At 51.0% G+C, this 16,509-nt stretch overlaps 1 long non-coding RNA gene across 1 annotated transcript; it reads left to right on the forward strand.

The window, feature by feature from the left end:
- Window positions 1-11,128: 11,128 nt before the first annotated feature.
- Window positions 11,129-14,537, forward strand: LOC147971377 (uncharacterized). The gene is made up of 2 exons (XR_015604648.1): window positions 11,129-11,519; window positions 14,230-14,537. It is a non-coding gene; the product is annotated as an uncharacterized LOC147971377 (long non-coding RNA).
- The last annotated feature ends 1,972 nt before the right edge of the window (window positions 14,538-16,509 follow it).

Consider the following 16,509-nt stretch of genomic DNA (forward strand, 5'->3'; position numbering starts at 1 on the left):
CTTTTTCTAGAGTGCCAAGAGGCCCGAGGTCGTCTGCACTGCCAGTTGCTGACACCAGAGCTACTACTTCAGCACCAGCTACAACCTCAGCTCCAGCATCTACTTCAGCTCCAACTCCAGCGACTACTTCAACATCTACAGAAGCCTTCATCCTTGGAGTGATCCGGACTCCACCACCACCTGAAGATCAAGCCTGAGCGACGACTTAGCACTATGCATTTTCTAGGAACTTTTTGGTAACTTGTTGCCAAAGGGGGAGAAGATGTATAGATCATAGGCTTCGAGAGAGAGAGTGTTGCTTTTCTCTCTTGTTTTATTTGGTGGTTTCTTCGAACTTTGTTTGCTTAATCATGTTTGTGAGACATCGATGATCATGTGTTTGATCATAAGCTACACTTAATGTTTGCTTAATGCTTGCTTAAATATTATCATGCTATCTATCGTTTGTGATCATTCACTATTCTTGGTGATGAGTGCATGTATTTCATTCTTATCATTTTGAGCGCTCCACCAAGATGTATGTGACATGGAAGAGTAACCCATGATTCTAACTCGTTGTGCATTTGCAGTCCAAAGCAAATTTTAAATATGCACAAATTTAGGGGGAGCTCTTACTTATCACATACTTCTCAAAGCGACGATATAATTCATGCTTATTATCATTTGTCGAAGCTTTGATCTATATGTTGTCATCAATTACCAAAAAGGGGGAGATTGAAAGTGCAACTATCCCTAGGTGGTTTTGGTAATTCATAACAACATATAGCTCATTGAGCTAATGCTATTCCAAGATGATTATTTCAGGAAAGCTCAATGATTGGCATGGCATGGATGTGAAAGTGGAACCCTCAAAATGCTAAGGACAATGGATTGGCTCAAGCTCAAAAGCCCAAGACTCCTCATTTTATATTTTAGTGATCCAAGATCACATTGAGTCCATAGGAAAAGCCAATACTATCAAGGAGGGATGAGGTGTTGCTTAATGAGACTCTTGCTTCATGTGCTTAATGATATGCTTCAAAACCCTCAACTACTTTCCCATATCCACATATGACCTAAACTCTAAGCCAAACTCGGTCCTACCGATTTTTCCTATCTGGCGCCACCGAGTTTCAATTGTCATTAGCCACTGCCAAACCCTAGCAATTCGGTCCTACCGATAAGGATCTCGGTCTCACCGAGATGGGGTTGCAAACTCTCTGTTTCCCTTTCGTAACTTTTTGGTCCCACCGAAAGAGCGAATCGGTCCCACCGAGATTGCAATGTAAACTCAGTGTTTCCCCTTTGTAACTTTTCGGTCTCACCGAGTTCCACTCGGTCCCACCGAAAGAGCAAATCGGTCCCACCGAGTTTGCCTGACCAACTCTCTGGTTAGCTAATTACCAAACTCGGTCTCACCGAGTTTGTGTAATCGGTCTCACCGAGATTACGTTATGCCCAAACCCTAACCGAATCGGTCCTACCGAGTTGCATGTCAGTCCCACCGAAATTCCTAACGGTCACTAGGTTTACATTTTCGGTCCGACCGAGTTTTGATTCGGTCCCACCGAGATTGGAAAACTGTGTAACGGTTGGATTTTGTGTGGAGGCTATATATACCCCTCCACCTCTTTCTCATTCGATGAGAGAGCCATCAGAACACACACATCATTCCAACTCATTTGTTCTGAGAGAGAACCACCTACTCATGTGTTGAGACCAAGACATTCCATTCCTACCATATGAATCTTGATCTCTAGCCTTCCCAAGTTGCTTTCCACTCAAATCTTCTTTCCACCAAATCCAAATCCTATGAGAGAGAGTTGAGTGTTGGGGAGACTATCATTTGAAGCACAAGAGCAAGGAGTTCATTACCTACACGCCATTTGTTACTTCTTGGAGAGTGGTGTCTCCTAGATTGGCTAGGTGTCACTTGGGAGCCTCCGACAAGATTATGGAGTTGAACCAAGGAGTTTGTCAGGGCAAGGAGATCGCCTACTTCGTGAAGATCTACCGCTAGTGAGGCAAGTCCTTCGTGGGCGATGGCCATGGTGGGATAGACAAGGTTGCTTCTTCGTGGACCCTTTGTGGGTGGTTGCTTCTTCGTGGACCCTTCGTGGGTGGAGCCCTTCATGGACTCGCGCAACCGTTGCCCTTGGGTGGAGCCCTGTGTGGACTCACGCAACCGTTACCCTTCCTGGGTTGAAGTCTCCATCAACGTGGATGTAGGATAGCACCACCTATCCAAACCACGGGAAAAACATCTGTGTCTCCAATTGCGTTTGAAATCTCCAAACCCTTCCCTTTACATTCTTGCAAGTTGCATGCTTTACTTTCCGCTGCCCATATACTCTTTGCATGCTTGCTTGAATTGTGTGATGATTGCTTGACTTGTTCCAAAATAGCTAAAATCTGCCAAGAACTAAAATTGGGAAAAGGTTAAATTTTTATTTGGTCAAGTAGTCTAATCACCCCCCTCTAGACATACTTTCGATCCTACACATACCCCCTTCTTCCGAAGGAGGTTGCGTGCCGGATTCTGGAGCCGTACCGGTCTCTGGAATCGAGTCCGGCTAAGGGCCGAACTAAATATGGCCCTCCTCACCACCAGTCTCCATGGGGATCGGATCCCCCTGGTGTCCGACGACAGAGGCATCGCCTTCGGGTGCCTCCTGAGCCTCTCCCTAGCCTGGGAAAGTCCTTCGGGACAACACCTCCGCATCGTCCTTGGCCTTGGGGGAGTGAGCGGCCGGCAGTGACTCGCTGGCCATCGCCTTTGAATCCAACGAACCTCCTGACGAGGATCGCTGGGGGCGGTCGTGAGTTGGACTGTAATAACGTAACCAATCATGTCAATACAACGAGGAGGAGAGACTTGGTTTATGGGCATATATGAGTCTTAGCACTTACGATGCAGCCCGAGGCTTAGTGCGGGGGCGTTGCTCCGGACTGCTTTTGACGTCCCATGCGGAGCTGCCCACGAGTGGGCCTTTCGCCTTCTTGAGTACCTCCGCCTCCAGAATTGTGGAGGCCGCCCCCTTCTTCCTCCCCCATCAGGGGGAGAATCACTTTCCTCCTCCTCCTCATCGTCGTCGTCTTCGGCGGCGGAGGAGCGGGTCTTGTCTTCAGACGTTGCGTCCGAAGCGCCCTTGCGGCGGGGGCCACTCCGGACCCCCTTGGCCTTCCCCTAGGCCTTCTTCTCCAGTGCCTTATAGGGCGCCAGTTCCAGCATCTTCGCTAAACGCAGGATGACTAGTTCTTCAGGCAGCGGAGCCGGACACCGGATCTGCTTCGCCCTCTTCATCCAGTTCTGATAATAATTGCTTAGATATCATCCTCGAAACAAGCAAGTAGGGGATGTGTTAAATATAACATACCTCGTTTGGGAGGTGGTTAATGTCGTGCCCGCGGTCTGAATCTGTGGCCGGCGGTATCTCATTGCCCTTGAAGAGCAACTTCCAGGCATCTTCGTGAGTTGTTTTGAAGAGCCTCTCCAGGGTATGGTGCTTCTTTGGATTGAGCTCCCATAGAGGGCGGCTTCGGCTCTAGCAGGGGAGGATCCGGTGCACTAGCATCACTTGGATTACGTCGACGAGCTTGATGTATTTGTCCACCATGCTTTGGATGCGCGTTTGCAGCGCTATGAGCTCGTCTGACGAACACCAGTTCGGGCTCTTCTCGACCCAGGAGGTGAGTCGCATGGGAGCGCCGGAGTTGAATTCGGCAACCGCGGTCCAGGTGGCATCGCGGGGTTCTGTGATGTAGAACCATTGTTTCTGCCATTCCTTGACGGTCTCCACGAAAGTGCCTTTTGGCCAGGAGACATTGGTCAGCTTGCTCACCATGGCTCCTCCGCACTCCGCGTGTTGGCCATCCACTACCTTCGGCTTCACATTGAAGATTTTGAGCCACAGCCTGAAGTGGGGTTGGATGCGGAGGAAGGCCTCACACACGACGATGAACGCCGAAATATTGATGAAGGAGTTCGGGGATAGGTCGTGGAAGTCTATCTCGTAGTAGAACATCAACCCACAGGCGAAAGGGTGGAGTGGAAACCCTAGCCCGCGAAGGAAATGAGGGATGAATACTACCCTCTCGCTGGGCTTCGGTGTGGGGACGATTTGTCCCTTGGCTGGAAGGCGATGGGCGATTTCCTTCGCCAAGTACCCGGCCGCCCGAAGCTCGGCAATGTCCTTCCCCTGACGGAGGAGGCCATCCACTTGCCTTGACCTCTAGATCCGGACATGGTTGAGTGCTTGCTCGAGTGGGAAAAAGATGAGAACTTGGGCGCTGGAGCTCAAGAGTGGAAGGGCAGAGGAAGAGAGAAGGCATGGGAGAAGAAAGGGGATTCTTATCTCCTTATAAGGGCAGTGAATATTGAACGCCTCCCCACTCGCCTTAAAATTCGCCTACTCCCAAGGGCTGTGTAAACGGCACGGTTGGGTTACCCATGCTCGTATTGATGAGAATCCCTCAATGAGGGGACACGATCTCTACTTCGACAAGACGTGCCAATGGCAACCGCGTCTCGAAACATGGAGCGGTAGACGAAAAATGTTTCGTAATTATGACGGGCAGACATAATGTCATGTTGTAAAAAGTTGTCAGCAGATTGGACTTGTGGATTATTATATTCTCTCTGTGGTTGTGTGTGGTGTGTGTGTTACAGGTCCGGACACATTCAATACGTCCAAAGACTATCTTGGAGTTCGGAAGGAGGAACCCACCTTGCAATGCCGAAGACAGATCTACGCGCCGGATACCTTGTCATTGAAGCCAGGTTCAGGGGCTACTGAGGGAGTCCTGGACAGAGGGGTCCTCGGGAGTCCGGCCTGTTAGCCATGGGCCGGACTGATGGGCTGTGAAGATACGAAGACCGAAGACTGCACCCGTTTCTGGATGGGACTCTCCTTGGCGTGGAAGGCAAGCTTGGTGACCAAATATGTAGATTCCTTTCTTTTTAACCGACCTTGTGTAACCCTAGATCCTCCCAGTGTCTATATAAACCGGAGGACTTAGTCCGGAGGGGAGAAATATTCATTATCATAGTCATACAGGCTATACTTCTAAGGTTTAGCCATTACAATCTCGTGGTAGATCAACTCTTGTAATACTCATATTCATCAAGATCAATCAAGCAGGATGTAGGGTATTACCTCCATAGAGAGGGCCCGAACCTGGGTAAACATCGTGTCCCCTGTTACCATCGACCTTAGATGCACAGTTCGGGACCCCCTACCCGAGATCCACCGGTTTTGACACCGACAGATGTCCCTCTACCTCAACCCAGGGATATGCACATGAAGTTCAAGAAGTCTAGTCACCCCAAGAAGGCTAAACAGTCTAACAACTGATCTATTCCTTCTCGTTTTCGGCAGAAAAGCAAAGGAGATTTATGTGACAAGATCTTGAAGCTAGAATCGGAGGTCGGTGATTTAAAGGAGGAGATCGCTCTTCTCAATTACAACATGAAAAAGCTGAGGGCCCAATTGTCAGCATCATTACCATCTCCTCCATCCCCGAAGGAGACATAAACACTTGGGTATGGGCACTCCCCTTGGCAACTGCCAAGCTTGGGGGAGTGCCCCGGTATCGTATCACCATCACACTTTTATCTTTACCATTTTTCTTAGTTCGATCCTTTTGGTAATATCTTGATCTAGTAGAATAAAGTTTTAGTATGATCTAGTTTTGAGTTTTTCTTTATGATCCTTCTATATAATCGAGTCTGTGAGCTATATAATAAAGATTAGTGTTGAGTCAAGGGCTTGATTATCTTGCTATGATCTTGAGGGAATAAAAATAAAAGAGAAAGAATAAAAAGAAATAAAGAGATCATATGGATCTTATGGAGAGTAATGACTTTACATATAAAGAGTATGATGAATAAAAGTTGTTGAAAGTTGACAAACATAGTTTTGGTCATCGTTGCAATTTATAAGAAGTAATAAAGAAAGAGAGGTCTTCACATATAAATATACTATCTTGGACATCTTGTATGATTGTGAGCACTCATTAGAATATGACATGCTAAAGAGTTGATGTTGGACAAGGAAGACAACATAATGGGTTATGTTTTCTTACATCCAAAATAAATTATATTGTCATGGATCATCCAACATGTTGAGCTTGCCTTTCCCAATCATGCTAGCCAAATTCTTTGCACCGAGTAGAGATACTACTTGTGCTTCCAAATATCCTTAAACCCAGTTTTGCCATAAGAGTCCATCATATCAACCTATGGATTGAGTAAGATCCTTCAAGTAAGTTGTCATTGTTGCAAGCAATAAAAATCGCTCTCTAAATATGTATGATTTATTAGTGTGGAGAAAATAAGCTTTATACGATCTTGTGATGTGGAAGAAATAAAAGCGACGGACTGCATAATAAAGGTCCATATCACAAGTGGCAATATAAAGTGACGTTATTTTGCATTAAGATTTTGTGCATCCAACCATAAAAGCACATGACAACCTCTGCTTCCCTCTGCGAAGGGCCTATCTTTTATTCTTGTCTTATACTTCATACAAGAGTCATGGTGATCTTCACCTTTCCTTTTTACATTTTATCCTTTGGCAAGCACAATGTGTTGGAAAGATCCTGATATATATAGCTAATTGGATGTGAGTTTTCATGAACTATTATTGTTGACATTACCCTTGAGGTAAAAGGTTGGGAGGCAATACTATAAGTCCCTATCTTTCTTTGTGCCCGATTAAAACTTCATACCCATAAGTATTGCGTGAGTGTTAGAAATTGTGAAAGACTAAATGATAGTTGAGTATGTGGACTTGTTGAAAAGCTCTTATATTGACTCTTTCCGATGTTATGATAAATTGCAATTGCTTCAATGACTGAGATTATAGTTTGTTAGTTTTCAATGAAGTTTATAATTCATACTTGAAACTGTGAACGAATTGTTACTTTAGCATAAGAGATCATATGACAATATATATATATATATATGTTGCTGTTCTAAGAATGACCATGATGCTCTCATGTCTGTATTTTATTTTTTATCGACACCTCTATCTCTAAACATGTGGACATATTTTTCGATATCGGCTTCCGCTTGAGGACAAGCGAGGTCTAAGCTTGGGGGAGTTGATACGTCCATTTTGCATCATGCTTATATATCGATATTTATTGCATTATGGGCTGTTATTATACATTATGTCACAATACTTATGCATGTTCTCTCTTATTTTACAAGGTTTACATGAAGAGGGGGAATGCCGGCAGCTGGAATTCTGGGCTGGAAAAGGAGCAAATATTAGAGACATATTCTGCACAACTCCAAAAGTCCTGAAACTTCACGGGAGCACGTTTCAGAATATATATAAAATATTGGGGCGAAGGAAGTACCAAAGGGGGCCACCCACCATCCACGAGGGTGGGGGGCGTGCCCCCTGCCTCGTGGGCCCCCTAGCAGGCCTCCGGTGCCCATCTTCTGCTATATGAGGTTTTTTGCCCTGGAAAAAATCATAAGCTATCTCACGGGATGAAACTCCATCGCCACGAGGCGGAACCTTGGCGGAACCAATCTAGGGCTCTGGCGGAGCTGTTCTACCGGGGAAACTTCCCTCCGGGAGGGGGAAATCATCACCATCATCAGCAGCACCGATCCTCTCATCGGGAGGGGGTCAATCTCCATCAACATCTTCACCAGCACCATCTCATCTCAAACCCTAGTTCATCTCTTGTATCCAATCTTTGTCCCAAAGCCTTAGATTGGTACGTGTGGGTTACTAGCAGTGTTGATTACTCCTTGTAGTTGATGCTAGTTGGTTTATTCGATGGAAGATCATATGTTCAGATCCTTTATGCATATTAATACCCCTCTGATTATGAACATGAATATGATTTTTGAGTATTTACGTTTGTTCCTGAGGACATGGGAGAAGTCTTGCTATAAGTAGTCATGTGAATTTGGTATTATTTCGATATTTTGATGAGATGTATGTTGTCTCTCCTCTAGTGGTGTCATGTGAACGTCGACTACATGGCACTTCACCAATGTTTGGGCCTAGGGGAAGGCATTGGGAAGTAATAAGTAGATGATGGGTTGCTAGAGTGAGAGAAGCTTAAACCCTAGTTTATGAGTTGCTTCGTAAGGGGCTGATTTGGATCCATATGTTTCATGCTATGGTTAGGTTTACCTTAATACTTCTTTTGTACTTGCGGATGCTTGCAAGAGGGGTTAATCATAAGTGGGATGCTTGTCCAAGGAAGGTCAGTACCCAAGCACCCGTCCACCCACATATCAAATTATCAAAATGTCAGCGTTCTGGGAACGGGGGTCCCCAGACTTGCCTGCCTGCGGCCTGTGGCGTGGCTCAAAGGGGGGCCCAGCACGGCCCATCTTCATCAACACAGACCCAAGACCCTCGCGAGGGGCCAAGCCTCGCAGGGCGGACGACGCAGAGCTTCTTCAGGCACGGCCTCATCAGGCGGTCTCGCGAGGAGGCGGAGAGATCAAGGCGGGGTACCTCACGAGGTGTCCGTGACGCAAGCCATGACGACCAAAGGTGCCAGGCGGGTGCCAGCCCGCGCAGCGTCCTCCTTTCCTCTTTGGTGCAAAGGGAGCAAGTGCAGCCGCGGAGTACCGAGGCATCAGGCAAAGGTTGCCATTTCGGTGCAACAAGACCAAGACCAGGAGGACTGCAAGACGGAGGTCATCGTGGAGCCCAAGACGGCGTCACCACCAGAGTTTTGTGCAGGCGAAGACTAGTTTTGTCAGGATAGCTAGTACTAGCTGTCCCCCTTCAAATTAGCCCGCCATTGTTGGCTCCCTTCCCGCTCGATATTGGGGAAGAGGACCAGGGCCTCTATAAATAGGACTAGCCACCCCCAGGGGAGAAGGGATCGAGAATCAGGGAGGAGAGAATCCGAATCAGAGAGAGAGAGAGAGAGAAGGGTGACTGAACTCCTCCCAGCAGTTCATCGCCCCAGCCAAGAGCAGACCCTCGCGAGGCTGTTCTTCCTTGTATTGTTCATCACCATCAGCCCAAGAGGCAATCCACCACACCACACACTGGAGTAGGGTATTACACCACAACGGTGGCCCGAACCAGTATAAACCCTGTGTCATTCGTGTTGTTCTTTCCATAGCTTAGATCTTAGTGAGGCGGAGGGGTGCAAGTAGGTAGGAGGCGAAATCTCTGTGCGCACCCTAGTGTTCGAACCTCAAGGGTCTGCCGGAACCCGAAATCCGACACAAAGTACCGAACGTGAATCATATGAACATGATGAAAACTAGCTTGACGATAATTCCCATGTGTCCTCGGGAGGGTTTTCCTTTATATAAGAGTTTGTCCAGGCTTGTCCTTTGCTACAAAAAGGATTGGGCCATCTTGCTGCACCTTATTTACTTTTATTACTTGTTACCCGTTACAAATTACCTTATCACAAAACTATCTGTTACCGATAATTTCAGTACTTGCAGAGAATACCTTACTGAAAACCGCTTATCATTTCCTTCTGCTCCTCGTTGGGTTCGACACTCTTACTTATCGAAAGGACTACGATAGATCCCCTATACTTGGGGGTCATCACATCCTTCACACCTAAAAGGATGCCACCCGAGAGCCCAGCGATCCCACTAGAAGGGAGCCAGTGCCAGGCGAACAAGTGAGAGCTCGACCGTTCAAGCTCCACCAGGGAGAACTCTGTGCGCATGGTTTCTTGGATTGCTATGACGTCAATGTGGTTGTCACGCATGTATTCAATGAGTTGGCGGCAGCGGCCATCCTAACCGAAGCCGCAAATGTTCCATATAAGGGTCCGCATTGGAGCATCTCCAGTTGCGCCCCCAACATGCCCCCAGGCGATTTTTTTAGCACCAACGGGCGAAAATTGGCCCAGTCGCGCCCCCAGGAGCCCGTTTTTCGCCGGGTTGGGACGAAACTGGGGCCGGCGGACCCAGGCCGAACCCGGCGTGCTGGGCGGCGCCTGGGAGCACCGGGGCAAGCGATTTTGGTGCAAACAAACCGCAGGCCCGCCGCGTCAGCGACAGGCGCCTCGTCGTCGTCACCGCCTCGGTTTCCCATGGGGAATCAATGCCAACCGGTCAGCCTTCCATTGCTTCCTCACGGGCGGTGCGGCGACGCCCCCCTCCCGCCACACGTACACACGGCACCCGGCTATAAAAGCCGACGCCTAGCCCTCGCCTTTGGCCACACCCCACCGTGCTCTGCCTCCCTCTCCCTTCTCTCCCCAAGCCGCCTACGATCCTCCCCTCTCTCCCCAAGCCGAGCATCACGATGGGCGAGTGCTTCCCCGAGACATGGGGCGGCCAACGGCTTCGGCCGCCGCTCATTGCATGTGTGGGAGGCATACCTCCTCTTTGAGGCGAACGTGTCGGCGCCGCCCGACATGCGCGCAGGGTCGGGCGGGTGTAGGCTCAGCGTCGGTGGCGTCCCCATCCCCCCGGTGCCCGACGTCAACGCGCGCGCGGACTACTTTGTCGACGAGGTCGACCGCGTGCGGGCGTCGCTGATGGAGGAGCAGCGCGCCCTCCCGCAGTACGCCGCCGACAACCACGCGGCGTGGGCGGCGTACTTCTAGCAGTGGGAGGAGCGGCGGCTGGCCTCCACCAACGGAGCGCCAGTGGTGTGTAACCCCCCGAGAATCAAGCTACAGTAACCTCACCCTAATGAACCCATGTCACCACCAAATTACTAAGCCAATTGTCATTTGATTAAAATCAAAGTCAAATTCAAATTTAAAATACAAGTCAAATTATTATTTATTCAAATGGTAAATAAAAAATGTTCATTAGGTTGAAAATATTCACCACATAATTTTCTTGCATTAACAAACAATTTTGGAGATATTTAAAATGCCCCTAGGAATTATAACAGTGGAACAACAACCAATTAGTTAACCTTTTTAATTTCTAAAAATAGTTAAACGATCCGAAACGGTTTGAAACCTTTGGTGCAACCCCAGGGTGTTTCCCTGTATTTTTGTGACAAGTTTCATATTAAAAAAACTCAATTTCTATCCAAACTAAATAGGAAACAGTAGTAGTTTTTGTTACAGAAATGTAAAATAGGAAAATGGCACTATGCACTTAGGCCTAGCAATGCACAGACCTTGGCCCAGCCCAACAACCCCCCTCTGTATCTCCTTCCTACTGCTCACAGGATCATGTTGGATGCGTGTGCGCCGTTCATGGTGCGGCTAGCGCACGCGTCCGTCATCCGGCGACCCTCCTCGCGGGTTAAGAGCATCCCCGAACCCCCGAGAACCCTAGATGCTCTCCCCCTCTTCCTCTCGCGCCGCTTCTCCCTCACAGCACGAACCCGAGCGAAGCCGTCGTCGTGGTCTTCGTGGTTATGGTCATCCCCGAGCGACGACAAGATGTCTAGAGGAACCGGCGTCCTCTTCTCCGTCGACTTCAACCACCGGACCAAGCTGGGAGGCCCTCGTGCATCGCCATCGAGCTCATCTCCGCTCCTGCATCTCGACGGCCGCCGTCGTCAATTCGGTCGATCCGGTGCAACCCCGAGCCCGCTGACCCTCATTGCCGCACCAATGTGAGCTCCTCCCCTGTTTCCCCCTCGCCCCGGTCTCGATCCATCGTCGGAGTGCGTCTCCTGCCCATAGCCGTAGTCGTCGTCCGTCAAGGCCAGCGCCCGCGCGACTCGTGTCCGCCCCACCCCCGCGCCGTGACCACCCCGTGCCCGCGCCTCGCCTTTTCTCCCTGCCGTGCTAGGCCGCGTCCGGGCCTCGTTCGCCCCTGCGCCTGGCCAAGCCCGCAACCGTCCCGCGCTTATCCTCGCCGTGCCCCTGCACCTGACACCGCGGCCGTCGGCGCCGCCCACTGCTGGCCGTGCCCAACGCTGCGGCCCTGTCCTCAGCGCATACGCGCCACCCCGCCGCTTGTCGCCCAGCGCCCCGCTGCTCATCCCGCATGCCGTTCTTCCTCTGATGCTTCTTGTCGTTCCTCCTGCCGCCGCTGCTGCGTGTTCTAGCTGCTGCCGCTGCTTTGGCTTCTATCGCTGTTGTTGCTCTTAGTTCCTGCTGCCGCTACCCTTGCTTGCTTGCACTACTACCTCCCGCTACTTTGCTGCTGTTGAGAATGGCCATAGCCGCTGCCTCTACGCCCATGTTTGTGGACCATGGTCACAACCGTGGCACAGCCAACGTGAGGCACGGCTGTACCAATGGCCGGCCTAATTAATTAGGAGTAAGGCTAGATTAGGGGCTAATTAGTATTAGTTAAAATTAGTTGCTACCCTATGACATGTGGGTCCCATTTAATTAGGTTAGTTTATTTGTTTAATTAGTCAAATGTGTAGATGACATGTGGCCCCTTCTAGATTATTTTAGTCTAGCTACTTTTATTAGCTCTTGGGACACTTACATGTGGGTCCCCTTGACCTAGTTGACCAGTCAACATGCACTGGTCAACTGCTATTGACCCTGCTGACTAGACCGCCCCTGACCCCATTGTCATACACAGTGGCTAGCTGCTGCTGTGTATAAAATTTATTACACCGTTTTCATTCAAATTTATTAATTGAACTAAATTCAGAAATTGTTTAAAACTTTGAAAATTAATATAAAATAAACCGTAGTTCGGATGAAAAAAATTTGTACATGAAAGTTGCTTAGAACGACGAGACGACTCCGGATACGCAGCCCGTTCGTCCGCCACACATCTCTAACATAGTGAACACGCAACTTTTTCCCTCTGGTCCGTCTGTCCGAAAACGCGAAACACCGGGAATACTTTCCCGGATGTTCCCCCTTCGCCGGTATCACCTAATACCGCGTTAGGGCATACCTAGCACCGCGTATTACCTCGTTATGTTTTGTGATGCTTTGTTTGCTCCGTATTTACTTTTTCTTCCCCCTCTTCTTCTCCGATAGACCTCGAGACCGCTGCCGGTGCCCCGATCGACTACTGTGTTGACGACCCCTACTTGCCAGAGCAACCGGGCAAGCCCCCCCCCCCCTTGATCACCAGATATCGCCTACTCTTCTCTATACTGCTTGCATTAGAGTAGTGTAGCATGTTACTGCTTTCCGTTAATCCTATTTTGATGCATAACCTGTCATTGTTGCTACAACTGTTGATACCTTATCTGCAATCCTAAATGATTAGTATAGGATGCTAGATTATCATCAGTGGCCGTACATTCTTGTCAGTCTGCCATGCTATACTATCGGGGCATGATCACGTCGGGTGTTGATCACGGGTATATACTATACATACATACTATACATGTTGTGACTAAAGTCGGGTCGGCTCGTTGAGTACCCGCGGTTGATTCACGAATATTTCCCGGCGACCCTCTGTGTGGATTTTTGTGACGGAGCGACAGGGCCGGCGGAGACCACCTAGGAGAGAGGTGGGTCTGGCCCTGGTCGGCGTTCGCGGTTACTTCAAAATAACACGCTTAACGAGATCTGGGTATTTGATCTGAGTCTGACTACTGGCCTATACGTACTAACCAACTACGCGGGGACAGTTATGGGCACTCGACGTCGTGGTATCAGCCGAAGCCTTCGTGACGTCAGCGACTGAGCGGCGCGTGCCGGGTTGGACTGGAACGCCTGCTCTTGTACAAGGGAGGCTAGGTCTGCTCACCGGTCGTGTCCGCAACGTGCAGGTGTGCAATGGGCGATGGGCCCAGACCCCTGCGCCATAGGATTTAGACCGGCGTGCTGACCTCTTTGTTGTGCCTAGATAGGGCTGCGATGTGTTGATCTTCCGAGGCCGGGCATGACCCCGACAAGTGTGTCCGGACAAAGGGGATCGAGCGTGTTGGGAAATGTGGTGCACCCCTGCAGGGAAGTTAATCTATTCGAATAGCCGTGATCTTCGGTAACATGACGATTTGGAGTTGTACCTTGACCTTATGACAACTAAAACCAGATACTTAATAAAACACACCCTTCCAAGTGCCAGATACAACTGGTGATCGCTCTCTCACAGGGCGACGAGTGGAGGATCATCGGTTAGGATTATGCTATGCGATGTTACTTGGTGAACTTACCATCTACTCTCTCCTTCTGCTGCAAGATGGAGGTTACTAGAAGCGTAGTCTTCGATAGGACTAGCTATTCCCCTCTTATTCCGTCATTCTGCAGTCCAGTCCACATATGATACCATTATTCCATTTGATACCAATGCATACATATGTAGTGTAGCTCCTTGCTTGCGAGTACTTTGGATGAGTACTCACGGTTGCTTTGCTTCCCCTTTTCCCCTTTCCTATACCCGATTGCTGCGACCAGACGTTGGAGTCCAGGAGCCAGACGCCACTGTCGATGACGACTACCACTACTCGGGAGGTGCCTACTACTACGTGCAGCCCGCTGACGACGACCAGGAGTAGTTTAGAAGGATCCCAGGCAGGAGGCTTGCGCCTCTTTCAATCTGTATCCCAGTTTGTGCTAGCTTTCTTAAGGCAAACTTGTTTACTTATGTCTGTACTCAGATATTGTTGCTTCCGCTGACTCGTCTATGATCGAGCCCTTGTATTTGAGCCCTCGAGGCCCCTGGCTTGTAATATGATGCTTGTATGACTTATTTTATTTGTAGAGTTGTGTTGTGATATCTTCCCGTGAGTCCCTGATCTTGATCGTACACGCTTGCGTGTATGATTGAATCAGGGGCGTCACATGGTGGGGGCGTCAAGAACAGCGAGGGGCGCCGCCTGTGGTGGGGCGCCCTCGGCCGCACGCTGTAAGAGGTGCTCTAGCACCTTGAGGGCGGCAACCACCCGCCGCTGACGTACCCCTCCATGGCCGCCGCCCCAGTCCCCCGCCGGAGCGCCGGGCAATGGATGCCTAGGAGGTTCGGCTCCTCCTCGTCCTCGTCCTCCAACTCCTCCTCCCGCTCCTCTTCCCACTCCTCCGGCTCGCCGGCGGTGTTCGGCGTCAAGGCCGAGCCCGTAGTGGAGACGCCGCTCAGCCGGCGCACCCGCAACACCGGCATCGCCATCAATGAGGGTGGCGGGTGCGGCTCCTCCTTAGCTCCTCCCCGCCACATCAAACAAAGACGGAGCCGGGGCTAGCTGTCGTGAAGACGGAGTCGGGGCTCGCCGTCGTCAAGACGGAGCCAGGGCTCACCAGCGGCATCAAGGAGGAGCTCGACGACGCGGCGGCCCTGAAGTGGGCGCGTGAAGACTGGGCACGGACGGAGCTGGAGCGCCAGCGCCGCGCCTACGAGCAGTTCGAAGCTCAGCATCGTGGCCGCGACGAGGGAGGCGTCCTCGTCCTCGACAATAGTGACGATGACGCACCGTCGCCAGTGGTTCGCCAGGGCGACGCCGGGCAGGGCTCCAACAGGGTTGGCTGCGTGAAGGAGGAGAAGGCCGACGAGGACGACGGCGAGGATGGCGGCGACATTGGCGACTTCACCGTGCTCAAGGCGTTCTTTGACCCGTAGTAGTAGTTGATTCCGTTTTTTAAAAACTTTATTATGTAATGTCATCTTTGCCCAGTTTTTATGTAATCGCCGAACTTTAGCCGAATATTTGTCTAGTTTGCTGAATTCCTTTTTTTAAACCGCCTTCTAGGGGCGACACTGGGGCCGGCGGTTGGGGACCCGAAAGCCCCCACGCCGAGTTTAGCGCCGGCTCGCCCCCAGGCGGCGATTTTACGCGTCCCCTGGGGGGCCAACGGCTGGAGATGCTCTTAAGGAGCCATCGGGGGGCTGCTTGACCCCAGGACACGAGAGGTGCTCTAAGCACGAATGGCGGCAATGCGAGAGCGGGTGCGACCGCAGATCACACCGTCGTCCTCAGAGGGCAAAGTGGCGGTCGTCCGTGTGGGGGGGGGCATGAGGCACAACCGGGGCGGCCAAGCACACTCGGGCCTCCGCCAACCTCCCCTCTAGGATCTCACGGGGACGAATAGCCTCGAGCTGAACAAGCGGCGGAGCGACCTCACTGCGAAACACAATTGTCGAGTCCGCCGCGACCCTCGCTAGGTTGTCGAGCGGAGCTGACTCGAGTGCGGAGAACGTACACGTATATGAAGATGCAGGGAAGACCGTGGTACCTGACTCGAGGTTTTGGGCCATAGCCCGAAGCTCAACGCGCTCCGGGATGGGCAGCACCGGGCTACCCACAGGCCGGGCGGCATGAATCCAAGCGCTACGATGCGGGGCGATCACCGAAGATGAGGTCGACCTCCTCGCCTAGAGTAGGCTGCCGTCCATGGGGGTAGTGGGTGGGCAGCCACCGAAGTTGTAATAACCACCGCCGCCGCCACCCCAGGGGTGGTAGGAGGAGAGGCGGCGGGCTGGACGAGCAGCGATGCCAGACACGGAGAGGTCAGAGGGGATCCGGGGAGCGAGCAGGCAGATGGCTGGGGAGGTGCCGAGGAGAGCACCGAGGACACCCCAGCCGAGTCGGGGACATGCACAAGGCCGGTGGGGAGACCTCGGGCACATCCGGGGGGCCCAGGATCAGACGGCGAGGACAACAGACAGAGCGCGGGGACGACCTCCATGGTCGGACTGGGGGAGATGGCGTCTGACCCTAGGCTGGGTGAGCGAGGGGAGCAGGC

Source organism: Triticum urartu, chromosome 5A, assembly GCF_056163025.1.
Source record: "Triticum urartu cultivar PI428250 chromosome 5A, HENAU_Tu73, whole genome shotgun sequence".
Lineage (NCBI taxonomy): Eukaryota > Viridiplantae > Streptophyta > Magnoliopsida > Poales > Poaceae > Triticum > Triticum urartu.